We start from the raw sequence: 12,904 nt of genomic DNA on the forward strand, positions 1-12,904 counted from the left end.
CTGCTACCACATCTGCGACATTTGGAACATTGAAATAAGTAGTGAATATGACACATCACAGCCCATTGAATCCTAAATTTCTAAAAGATGTTGGTGAGAAAATTGAGTAACTTAAATGGGGTCAGCAGGTTAGAGGGCAGTAAGATGTTAATTTTCTGAGTTTGATGATTCTCTTGTGGTTATAAAGGAGAATACCCTTGTTTTAAGAAAATGCATACTGATTTCAAATGGTCAAGTATTATAATCTCCATGGTCAAGAAAAAGAATACATATCAATATATATAGAAATTAAATAATAAGGCAAATATAGTATAATATTAACCACTTGAGAAACTGGTGAAAAACATAAGGAAGTTTTTTGCATTATTCTTGGTAGTTTTTAGGCAGGTTTAAAAACATTTTAAAACAAAAGTTTTAACAAATAAAATAAACAAAAAGATACAATGTAGGTTTGTGAGCAGGCTGTAATCTCTATGCAGGTCCATCTCTTCTGGTAGTCTATTTCAATATTAATTTGCAAGGTGAGCTTGGAAAGGTTTGTGAAAGTGTTTGTCCTTGGGGCCAAGTAAAATACTTTAATCCAGCTTTAACAGAAGTGAAAACAAAAGCTGTTATTTTACTTTGAGATATCTTTGTGACATTGAGTAAACCTTATAGGAAACATTAGTATATGATTTGTGGAAGAGAGCAGAGATGTCTCTTGCATGCTCATTAATGATATGCAGTGTGAAAAAGACAGAACAGATAAACAAGCTAAAAGTGCCTGTGATATACGGGGCTCATATTCACAGTCTGAAAATGCCGTGAATGGTACAAAGTTCAAGAGCGCATAAGAACCTTGTTTTGAATGTGAGGTATTAAAGATTTTGTTTTTGCACTGATTTCCATACTATGTATTGACTCCATCTTCTCTACAGCACGTACAATGACAATTATTCTTAGGCTACCCAGTGTTACTGAGGAATAACTAATCACTTACACATATTTATTTCATAGACCAATGTGTGTTGGTTTTAGTTAGGACAACTTCCATGAAATAGTTTAAATTTAAACATCCCAGAAATGTCACAGCATTGCTTGCTATAAATAAGTTTAAATTAATGTAACAGACAACAAAAATGGAATGGTTATTAATGTTACATATTTATGATGCAGCTTGAGACACAGTTCCTTTTACTTAAAATATGTTATAAAGCAACATAAAAATAAATATTCATCATTGCAAAGGACAATATAATTGCTAAAATATTGCAGTAGATATATTTATAAAGTGAATTTATGAGATTCTCACTTTGTGTTTTATTCTGTTTTGCATATTATTTTAACAATGTTATTTTTTATTTTGTGATTGGATAATAGCTGTATATAGATATACAAGAGGAGACCCCAAAAAGCTGGAATTTATTTATAAAAATTGTGTATGTATTCTTACATATTTAAACTTTAGTCACCTTCAAAGTACTCTCCATTTGATGCAATACATCTATTGAGACATTTTTTCCACTGTGCAAAACATTTTTTGAACTCACCAGTTTTAATGTCTTTTAGTGCTTCTGCCATTTTTTGTTTCGCCTCTTCGAAATCAGCAAAGCATTTCCCTTTGAGGACTTTTTTCATCCAGGGAAACAAAAAAAAAGTCTCTGGGGGCAAGATCTGGTGAATAGAGAGAATGGGGTTTGGAGTTGTGCTAAACACTCAACATGGGATGGGCAGATGAGTTCTAAATCAACCAACATCAATTAGTCAAATGCATTGAAAGAGTCTTCCAAAAAAATCACTGAAGCCCGATACAGCCTCTCACAACAACGCCAGCTAGTACACTGGAATTCAGATGGATTCCTAGAACACTGAGCTAGCTGGGGAAGCTACACTACATGAGGCCAGCCCTTCAGAAGATAATTCTGATTTTTTGTGTCCTCCTTTATATAACTCTATATCTATATATTATAATGACTAAGGCCTTTGGCTACCTAGAAAAATTTTCTAGCTAGAATTCTTATTTACTGAGATTTTTTAGAAGATTAAGGTTTTATTATATGAAATATATTAATTATTATAATAGAACACTAAACACTAAAATTCTATGCTAATCAATATAATTAAAGCTAAGGAATAATCAATAACTTATTCAGATAAATTCTCCATTAGAGACAAACTATACAATGAGGTACATTAGACTTAAGTTCACAGATTTCAAGCATAGTTTTTCAAATTTTATCCTGAAAATCAACATCAAATATTAATAAAAGGCTTCTTATTGTTGATTAGACTGGTCTCAATGGCAGACATCATAACCTATGCATTTATCTGTAGAAAAATGATTTTATATATGAAATCATATGCTCACAACAAGTTTTGATGAGTTGCAAAAGTGGGCTCTATTCTGGCCTCCAGATCTCATAACACTTTGGATCACATGATAGAAAGCTCATTAGGAATACTACCTCTTCCAGTATTAGAGAAAAATTCAGGAGGACTCTATTCAAGTTCAAATTAAGAAATTAGGAAGCCATAGCTGCTATTGTGGTGACCATCTCTTTACACCCACAATTAATAACTTAACCTTGAAATGATATAGCTGGGCATCCAGAACTATGCGTAACAGAAACAGCCAACAGGGAGACAAGAGTTACACTAATGTCCATTTTCAAATCAAATGCAAGGGTATCTATATGAAGGGAGTTCATTTTTATCTTAAAAGTTAAGTGCAAGAAATTATAGGATATGCATTGTAGTTTCAATTTTTCAATAATGCGCTATAAATGAAGGTACACTAGATAGAGGAATCATTGACTTTCATGTTCAATATTACTATGTTCTTCAAAATCCTTTGTGTTAACTCAAGTGGGTGTCTTTGTAAACTGGCCTTCACTGGCAAACTGTTTTCTCTCCCTGGTTTGTCTGCTATTGTTCTTCTATATCTGTCTTATGTTCCAAAGAACTTAGTACTCATATTTTACCCCTCACCTTGCTGTGGATTTCTCTGCACATCAATATATTGCTCTCCAAAAGGCAGTTTCTGTCATTCTATACCCATTTGTGGGTCTTTCTATTCTTCAGGATCTGGCTCAAATGATAATAACAGAATGCTATTTTTAAAATGTGACTAATGCTCTGATTGGTGTAGCTCATTCTGATGAGCTGATTGCAGGGCATCATCCTGCAAACTGAAAAGTCACAGGTTTGGTTCCCCATCGAGGTACATGACTGGGCTGCAGGTTTGGTCCTTGGTTGGGGATGTGGGAGAAGCAATTGACTGATGTTTCTCCCATCTCTTTCTCCCTCCCCTTTTCTCTTATCTAAAAATAAATAAATAAAATTTAAAAAAATGAAAAATAAAAATGTGAGTAATCCTTTTCCTCTTCATTTCTAGTTTGCTCTTAGTTTGTTTTCTAAGTCTTTAATGCCCTAGTAAATTTCAAGAGCCTTAGAGGATCAACTTTTATTTTGTACATGGCAGATATTCAATAATTATTGATTAAGTTAGAGAATAAAATGACCACTAAAATACTATAATATTATGAAAAATTATAAATAAAACTATTTATTTGCAAGTGCATTAGTAAAACATATTGATATCAAAACAAAGTTTCCAAGCAATTGAGGTTTTTATACAGTGGTAGGATTATTTCTATTTTCAACACAAGATTATATTTAAAATCTGCTTGTGTTGGAAATAGGCTTTGATAGTGTACATATGCTATATGGAAAAGCAAAATAATAATTTTTCAATTTTGGCACTGTAAAAAGGCAAAATTCATTCATAAAAAGTAAAGAGGAGACATTTCAATAATGTATCCAATAAGGGGGTTATGATAACCATAAACGTGCTTGATGTATATAACTGAAAACTTTATGAATAGGTCAGTTGTGTGGACACAGAATACTTATTTAAAAGAGTATAATGACCCTTGGACTGAGGGTCCATCCTTAAGCAAAATAGAGAATAGAGACATCTTACAAAATGCAAATTCACTTGAGTAAATTAAGGGTCTCCACAGTCCCTTAAGACATCAAGAATTAAATTGGAGAAAAGATTATTGATTATATTACCAGTAAAAAAAATATGTCACTTAAAGGAAAAGTCCATATGATTCCAATTAGGTCAACTAATTTCCATGATATGTCCATTTTCTTTCCAGGTATTTTAATTTCCAACTATACTTCTGGCAAGGGAACTATTCATTTGAAGGTATTAGTAATTTATTTAGTCATATATGTATCTATTCATTTATTTTACTTTTAGATAAACAATGAGTTTTAATAATAACCTTTGGCAAGTTGTGTAAGAACATTATGATATATATACTTGCAAACATGTATCACTAGATGCAGTTGTTGGACTAGTGTTGGGATTGAACAAGAAGCTGTGCATTTCATTGTGCCAGCTAATGCTAAGACGACAGGCTTTATTTCAATTTAAATAAAGCCCAAAGGTATTGCTGTGGAAAGCTGGCTGAAGCTGTCTGGCGCTCTGCCTGGAAGAGAATCTTCGATAGTGTTCTTTTTCAGACTGCATTAGCTTCACAAGTTTTCCTTAGTTAACATTAAAAATTTAATTCTCCAAACAGTATAATTCATCAAGATTTTGCAATTGTTTTCATCTGCCTCTCTCGTTCCTACGTTTTATAAAGCAGTTCATTCAAATCAAGATGCTTGAATTCACAAAATGAATAATCTACATTTTGCTGATAGTTTTCTTTTCTCAACTTAATAGAATATTGCCTTTTTTTAAGTAGAAAGTGCCATCTACTTACATGCTACTACACAAAACTGAACTTGGGGTAGTAAATATTTCTAACTCCTATAGGAGACATTTTAAAACTGTATTTCTTAACTGTCTTTTTATGTAAGATTTTAGGGACTGGGGATTGCTACTCAAAGTGGATGGTGGATTAAGAAGCATATGTAGGTTCTGATCGACTCATGATAAAGCCAGTCTGCTCTGCATCTGCTTCGTAAGAAAAATATAAACCCTCCACAAACATGCTTAGAGCATGTACAGTGGTCTCTCCTTATAAGTGGGGGATACATTCCAAGTTCAGGCACCCCCTGTGAATGCCTGTAACAGCAGACAATACCAACTCCATAAGTACTATGCTTGCTTTTTCTATACGTGCATACCTATAATGAAGTTTAACTTCTAAATTCGGCACAAAGATTAATAATAAAATATAACAATGTACTATAGTAAAAGTTACGTGAATGTGGACTCTCTCTCAAAATATCTTATTGCACAATACCGCATGGTGGATATGCCACACAGCAGAATGAGTCCAGTCCTGGGCAGGAGAGAATGGAATGGCATGAGATTTCATCACACTACTCAGAACAGTGTGCAATTTAAAACTTATGTACTGTCTAGCTCTGTATTTTTATTTGTTTGTTTGTTTGTTTGTTTGTTACTGTTGTTCAGGTACAGTTGTCTCTATTTTCACCCCACCATGACCCACCATCACACCCATTCCCACCTCTGACCCTCGAACTTTCTCCCTTTGCCTTTGTCCATGAGTCCTTGATACATGTTCCTTGATGGCCCTTCCCCTATTTCCCTCCATTATGCCCTCCCACCACCCCTCTGGTTACTGTCAGTTTGTTCTTGATTTCAGTGTCTCTGGTTATATTTTGCTTGCCTGTTTGTTTTGTCAGTTATGTTCCACTGATAGGTTTCATTTAATATATTTTTGTACTATTGTTAACCACAAGTATGGAAAGCAAAGCTGCAGATTAGAGGGTACTATTTTAAAGAAACAAAAGAACAGAGGCTCAGATGGACTAGTTCCTGGGCACTGCAGCTCGGACCTCCTTGGAGTTCCTGTGCTTCTTTATGTTGACATTCTACCACCACCCTTTCTGAAATGTCTTCACTGAAGGTCATTAACAGATAAGAACACATTCCACAGGCAAAGTTATAAAATTAATTTAGCTGTGAACATATTTAATAATCTTATGAGGCCTTGCGAGTTTATTAAATGGATCCCTTGGTCATTTAAAACTGTCCCAGGGTCTTCTGTGGGCTCAGTCCCCTTTGAACTGCATCACAGACAGCCCTATCAGTGTGTGGGGCATAAGAATAACCTGAATTCGTCAAATATTTTGAGGTTACTATGTATCTAGGCATTTCTTCCAGTTTTGAAAGGAAATCTTTAGTTAAAAAACTAAAATTTAATTTTTTAAAATTTTCTCGATTTCTCTCCTTTTACCAAATAAGCTTTGGTTTCTGCTCTGAGACATTTAGATCACTTCTTCCTTAACAGAGTAAGTTTTCAGTATAACAACTGCTCACTTTCAGTTATATATTCTTCAATTATTTTCCTTCTTTCACTTACCTGGACTCCATAATTTTGTCAAACTTCATGCAGCAAAGTTTTAGTGGACATTTACTGTGGGAAGGCTATTAGGCTTTTGTGTTATGATCAATGTACATTTAGTTACTATGTCCTTTTTTTTTTTACTTGCAAAATAGTAGAAATGAGAGAGAAGCCGATAATTTCATGTGTTTCACAGTTTTGTTTGGTTTGGTTTCTTGGCAGTGAGACATCCCTTAATTTGAATGGCCAAAGCTACAAATACTCTTCCCAACCAAAAATATTTCTTACAAAAAAAGAATTACAGATTTCAGGTTAAATATAAAATTTTATTGCTAGAATATGAATATGGGTAAGAAATATGACATAGGTTTTTATACTCATTTATTGTCAATGAATATGAATTTATTTTAATTCAGATTTAATGATTGAATAAAGTGAAATCTTAGCCTCTGATTTCAAATAAAGGAAGATACTGAAGTTGTATCTGAGGAATACCCTTTTCATTGTCTTTTTAAAAAAGATTTTATTTATTTATTTACTGAGATAAGGGAAGGAAGGGAGAAAGAGGGAGAGAGAAACTTCAATGTGCGGTTGCCTCTCCTATGCCCCCCTGCTGGGGACCTGGCCTACAACTCAGGAATGTGCCCTGACTGGGATTGAACCCTTTGACCTTTTGGTTCACAGGCTGGCGCTCAATCCACTGAGCCACACCAGCCAGGGCTCGCTATTTTTTTAATAAGAGTAAAATGATGACCTATCAGCATTTTTTGTTGTGCAATTACAGTCATCCCAACTTTTCCCTGTTGATCTCTCCTGCCCTGCCCACCTGCCCACAGTCAATTTCCACCCTGTTGTCCATGCCCACGGGATCTTTATACATGTTTCTTGATGATATTTCCCTTTCTTTCTCCCATTATGTCCCTCTCCCCTCCTCTTTAAGTTTGTTCTGTAAGTTTGTTCTTTATTTTCATCTCTGGTTCTATATTGCTCACTTGTTTGTTTTGTTCACTAGGTTCCACTTACAGGTGAGATCATATGATATTTGTCTTTCAACACCTGGCTTACTTCACTTAGCATAATGCTCTCTAGTTCCATCCATGCTGCTGAAAAAGGTAGGAGCTCCTTCTTTCTTTCTGCTGCATAGTATTCCATTGTGTATAAATGTACCACAGTTTTTTGATATACATTCATTTACTGATAGGCACTTTGGCTGTCTCCAGCGCTTGACTATTGTAAATAATGTTGCCATGAATATAAGGGTGCATAAGTTCTTTGAATTAGTGTTTCAGGATTCTTAGGGTATAATCCCAGCAGTGGAACTGCTGGATCAAAAGGCAGTTCCATCTTTAGGTTTTGTTTTTTTTTAGGAAATTCCATACTGTTTTCCACAGTGGCTGCACCAGTTTGCATCCCCACTAACATTGCAGTAGGGTTCCCTTCTCTCCTCAACCTCAACAACACTTGTTTGTTGATTTGTTAATGATGGCCATTCTGACTGGTGTAAAGGAGTATCTTACTGTGGTTTTAATTTGTATCTCTCTGATGGTTAGTGATGTTGAGCATTTCTTCATTTGTCTATGAGCTCTCTGTGTCCTCCTTGGAGAAGTGTCTGTTTTTTTTTTAATTGGATTGTTTGTTTTTCTGGAGTGGAGTTGTGTGAGTTCTTTATCTATTCTGGAGATCAAACCCTTGTCCAAGGTATCTATCATTGGCAAGCATGTTTTCTCATATTGTTGGTTCCCTTTTCATTCTGCTGGTGTTTTATTTAGTTTTGCAGAAGCTTTTTAATTTGACGTAGTTCCATTTGTTCACTCTTTCCTTTCTATTCTTTTCCCTAGCGGAGGTATCAGTGAAAATATTGTTTCATGGGATGTCTGAAATTCTCCTGACTATGTTCTTCTCTAGGACTTTTATTTATTTATTTTAAAATTTTATTTAGCTATTTTTCAAGTACAGTTTTTTGTCTATTTCTCCCATCCCAGCCCCCCCCACCCTGTGCTCCCCACCTCCCTCCCATTTTCACCCCCCTTAGTTCTCGTCCCTGTGTCCTTCCTATTTGTTCCTCCAAATTCCTCCCCCTTTTTCCCCTTAAATTCCCTTCTCTCTCCCCTCTGGTCACTGTCCCCCTGTTCTCTATTTCAGTGTCTTTGTTTTTACTCTGCTTGCTTGTTTGTTTTGTTGTTTAGCTTCCTGTTAAAGGTGAGATCATATGGTATTTGTCTTTCAACACCTGGCCTATTTCACTCAGCATAATGCTTTCCAGTTCCATCCATGTTGTTGCAAAGGGTAGTAGCTCCTTCTTTCTCTCTGCTACATAGAATTCCATTGTGTAAAGATAGCCTCTTCAACAAATGGTGTTGAGAGAACTGAACAGCTACGTGCAAAAAAATGAAACTTGAGCATCAACTTACACCATACACCAAGATAAATTCAAGGTGGATAAAAGACTTAAATATAAGCCGTGACACCATTAAAATCCTAGAAGAGAACATCGGCAAGAAAATCTCAGATATTTCACGCAACAACATTTTTACTGATATGTCCCCTAGAGCAAGGAATATAAAGGAAAGAATAAACAAATGGGATCTCATCAAAATAAAAAGCTTCTGCGTGGCTAAAGAAAACAATATTAAATTAAAAAGACAACGAACTGTATGGGAAAACATATTTGCCAGTGATACCTCTAGGACTTTTATGATGTCATGATATATTTAAGTCTTTTATTTATCTTGAATTTATTTTGGTGTATGGTATAAGTTGGTGGTCTACTTTCATTTTTTTCCATGTACCTGTCCAGATCTCCAATACCATTTATTGACAAAGTTATTTTTACTCCATTTTATGTTCCTGCCTTCTTTTCCAAATATCCATTGACTGTAGAGACACGGGTTTATTTCTGGGCTCTCTATTCTGTTCCATTGATATATGTGTCAGTTCTTATGCCAGCACCAGACTGTTTTGATTACAGTGGCCTTCTAATAGAGTTTAATATCAGGTATTGTGATCCCTCCAACTTTGTCTTCTTTATCAAAATTGCTGTGGCCACTTGGGGTTATTTGTGGTCCCATATAAATTTTTGACATATTTATTCTATAGCTGTGAAATATGTCATTTGTATTCTAATAGGAATTGTGTTGAATCAATAAATTGCTTTGGGTAGTATGCACGTTTTGATCATTTTAATTCTTCCAGTGCATGAACATGGTATATGCTTCCATTTATTTGTGTCTTCCTTAATTTCTGTTTTCAGTATTGTGTAGTTTTCTGAGTACAGGTCTTTTACCTCACTGCTTAAGTTTATTTCTAGATACTTTATTTTTCTTGTTACTGTGTCAAATGGAATATTTTTCCTAATTTCTTTTTCTGATATTTCATTTTTAATGTACAAAAATGCCTTTAATTTCTGGATATTGACTTTGTATCCTGCTGTCTTGTCAAATTCACTTATTAGGTCAGGTATTTTTTGGTGGAGCCTATAGTGTTTTCTATGCACACTATTGTGTCATCTGCAAGCAATGACAGTTGTACTTCCTCCTTTCCAATTTGGATGTCTTTTATTTCTTTTTCTTATCTGATCACTGTGGCTAGAACTTCCAATACTATGTTGAATAGAAATGGTGAAAGTGGGGAAAGCAGACACCCTTGTATTGTTCTAATCTTAGGGGGAATGTTTTTGTTTTTGCCCATTGAGTGTGGTAGGTTTCTCATATATGGCCTTTCTTATGTTGAGGTATGCTTCCTCTACTCCCATTTTGCTGAGTGTTTTATCATAAATGGGTGCTGTACCTTATCAAATGTTTTCTTAGTGTCTATTGATATGATCATGTGAGTTTTGTCTTTCATTTTGTTTATGTGATGTATTACATGTATTGATTTATGAATGTTGTTCCATTCTTACACCCCTAGGATGAATCCCACTTGGCTGTGGTGTATGATCTTTTTAATATATTGCTGGAAGTGGATTGCCAATATTTTGTTGAGAATTTTAGCATCTATGTTAATCAGCAATATTGGCCTGAAGTTTTCTTTCTTTGCTGTGTCTCTATCTACAGCTCTAGGCTCTAGATAGAGAGCCTAGATCTTATTGTTAACAATAAGAGCCTAGATCTTATTGTTAACCTGTTCATTGTCTAATAAAATGTTAAGTCTCCATGAATTTGTCTGGTTTTGAGTTTTTCCTTGAGGTTGGTTTCTAATTTCAATCCATTATGACCCAAGAAAATGCTTGATATAACTTCAATTGTCTTGAATTTGTTGAAATTTGTTTTGTGGCATATCACGTGGTATATCTTTTAAAATGTTTATGAGCATTTGAAAAGAATGTATATTTTGCTTCTTTAGGATGAAAAGTTCTGTATTTATCAGTTAAGTCCATTTGTTATAGAGTGTCATTTGGTGGTACAATATCCTTGTTGATTTTTTTGCTTGGAAGAACTGTCCATTGTTTATAAGTGTGTTGCTGTTATATCTTTCTTGAAGTCCTCCAAGATTTCCCTTATATGTTTGAGTGCTCCTATGTTAGGTGCACATATGTTTATAACATTTATATCTTCTTGATGGATTCTACCCTTAAGTATTATGAAGTGTCCTTCTGTATCTCTTTTTATGGTCTTTGTTTTGAAATCTATTTTGTCTGATATGTTTTGTTACCCTGGTGTTTTTTTCCTGTCCATTACCTTGGAATATTTTTTCAACCCTTCAGTTATAGTTTGTACAGGTCTTTTGTTCTGCAGTGGGTCTCTTATAGACAGCATATATGCAGGTCACATTTTCTTATCCACTCAACTACTCTATGTCTTTTGATTGGAGCATTTAATACATTTATATTTAAAGTTATTATTAATCTTTTTCATAACCGATTTACCACCAGAACACATGTGTTGTGAAAACCACCATTAAATCAAAGCCAAAACGGGAAAGGAAAAGACTCACATCAGCATTGTGGTTATTGAACTTATAGATTCTATCAAGTGTACCACTACTGGCCATCTGATCTACAACTGTGGTGGGATCAACAAAGAAAAACATTAAACATTTTGAGGAGAAGGCTGCTGAGATGGGGAAGCGTTCCTTCAAGTATGCCTGGGTGTTTAATAAACTGAGAGCTGAACATGAGCATGGTATCACCATTGATATATCCCTGTGGAAATTCAAAACCAGTGAGTATTATGTGACCATCATGATGTCCCAGGACACAGAGAATTTATTAAAAGCATGATTACAGGAACATCTCAGGCTGACTATGCTGTCCTGATTGTTGCTCCTGGTGTTGGTGTATTCAAAGCAGGTATCTCCATGAATGGGCAGACCATGAGCATGCCCTTCTGGCTTACACATTGGGTATGAAACAGCTGATTGTTGGTGTTAACAAAATGGATTCCACTGAGCCACCCTACAACCAGAAGAGATATAAGAAAATTGTTAAGAAGTTAGCACCTACATTAAGAAAATTGGCTACAACCTTGACACCCATTTGTGCCACTTTCTGGTTGGAATGGCAACAACACGCTGGAGCCAAGTGTTAACGTGCCTTAATTCAAGGGTTGGAAAGTCACCCGTAAAAATGGCAGTGCCAGTGGAACCACACTGCTTGAAGCTTTGGATTGCATTTTGCCACCAACTCATCCAGGAGACAAGCCCCTGTGTCTTTTCCTCCAAGATGTTTATAAAATTGGTGGTATTGGTATTGTCCCTCTGCGTCAAGTAGAGATTGGTGTTCTCAAACATGGCCTGATGGTTACCTTTGCTCTAATCAGTGTTGCAACTGAAGAAAAGTCTGTTGAACTGCACTTTGAAGCCTTGAGTGAAGCTCTTTCTGGAGACAATGTGGGCTTAAATGTCAGGAATGTGTCTGTCAAAGATGTTCATCGTGGCAATGTGGCTGGTTACAGCAAAATGAGCCACCAGTGGAAGCAGCTGGCCTCACAGCTCAGGTTGTTATCTTCAACTATCCAGGCCAAATCAATGCTGCATACGTACATGTTTTGGATTGTCACACATCTCATATTGCTTGAAAATTTGCTGAGCTAAAGGAGAAAATTAATCATCATTCTGAGGCAAAGCTGGAAGATGGTCCAAAGTATTTTTAAATCTGGTGATACTGCCATCATTGGTATAGTTCCTGGCAAGCCCATGTGTGTTGAGAGCTCCTCTGACTATCCTCCTATGGGCCACATTGCTGGCCATGACATGAAACAGAGAGTTACTGTTGGTGTCATCAAAGCAGTGGACAAGAAGGCAGCTGGAGATGACAAAATCGCTAAGCCTGCCCAAGCTCAGAGGCTAAATGAATAGTGTACCCAACACCTGCCACCCCAGTCTTAATCAGTGGTAGAAGAACAGTCTCAGAACTGTTTGTCTCAACTGGCCAGATAAGTTTAATAGTAAAGGACTGGTTAATGATTACAACGCATCATAAAACCTTCAGAAGAAAAGGAGAATGTTTTGTGGAATATTTGTTTTTGTGTGTACGTTTGTGTGTGTATGAAAGTTTTCAAGTTATTAGTTTTTAAAATCAGTACTTTTTAATGTAAACAACTTGACCAAAATCTACCACAGATTTTTGAGACCATTAAAACAAAGTTTAATATAAA

The 12,904-nt window shown here is 35.5% G+C and overlaps 1 pseudogene; it reads left to right on the forward strand.

The window, feature by feature from the left end:
- The first annotated feature begins 719 nt into the window (after nucleotides 1-719).
- On the forward strand, nucleotides 720-12,605 carry LOC119060649 (elongation factor 1-alpha 1-like; annotated as a pseudogene).
- The last annotated feature ends 299 nt before the right edge of the window (nucleotides 12,606-12,904 follow it).

Source organism: Artibeus jamaicensis, unplaced genomic scaffold (genome assembly GCF_021234435.1).
Source record: "Artibeus jamaicensis isolate MK-2021 breed Jamaican fruit bat unplaced genomic scaffold, CSHL_Jam_final scaffold_1019, whole genome shotgun sequence".
NCBI lineage: Eukaryota > Metazoa > Chordata > Mammalia > Chiroptera > Phyllostomidae > Artibeus > Artibeus jamaicensis.